At 53.4% G+C, this 743-nt stretch overlaps 1 pseudogene; it reads right to left on the bottom strand.

Annotated features, from left to right (window-relative positions):
* Positions 1-743, bottom strand: part of LOC102813980 — a 38,905-nt pseudogene that overhangs the window by 8,846 nt on the left and 29,316 nt on the right.

The following is a 743-nucleotide window of genomic DNA, read 5'->3' as shown; positions in this document are numbered from 1 at the left end:
GGTGCTTGGTCTTCTCCAGTGATGAGCACTTGGCGTTGACGGCCTCCACAGCCTCCTCAGCATCCTGCAGCCGCTGGGCCAGCTTCTTCCTGCCCGGAAGAAGAGGTATGTGTATATGATTTTTACCTAGGAATAGTGAGGCCTTGGGATGGCACCATGGAACTGTCTGAAAAAGAGGACCTGGCCCCTTCCCACAGCAACTTGGGACACTGACAGTTGTTCCAGTCCTGCAACCTCAGCCTAGAGGGAACCAAAGCTGTAAGTGCCTAGGACAGAGTCCACCAGGATGGACTCCTCGGGTCTCCTCCCAACAAGCAGTGCCATCTGAGTGGTAGTCTCCCACCTCGTACACAAACACCAGGTTGATCGACGGTAGCTCCTCTGACCAACAAGCTTTTTGCTCGTCTTATACGTGAGCATCAGGTATAATCCGGGCCAAAAGCTCGTCTGTCACAGGAAGTGGGGCAGGGCCAACTGAGATTCACAAATGCACAGGATCCAGACTCCCTTTCAAACACCTCTATTGACCATTCTATTGTCCACCAAGTTTCTCCAAGGTTTGCATGGGCTCCTGACTCTCCCACCTCAATTTTTCCCTTGGCAACTTTCTGTCCCTAATCCAGGGACATGAAAACAGGGTGGGGGCCACCCAGAGCTCACTTGGCCTCCTCAAGCTCCTCAGTCCTCTGGATAGCGTCCGTCTCATACTTGGTCCTCCACTGTGCCACCTCTGAGTTGGCCTT

Source organism: Chrysochloris asiatica, unplaced genomic scaffold, assembly GCF_000296735.1.
Source record: "Chrysochloris asiatica unplaced genomic scaffold, ChrAsi1.0 scaffold00017, whole genome shotgun sequence".
NCBI classification, from domain to species: domain Eukaryota; kingdom Metazoa; phylum Chordata; class Mammalia; order Afrosoricida; family Chrysochloridae; genus Chrysochloris; species Chrysochloris asiatica.
Note: the sequence above shows the minus strand (reverse complement) of the source record. Positions and strands in the feature narration are given on the sequence as shown.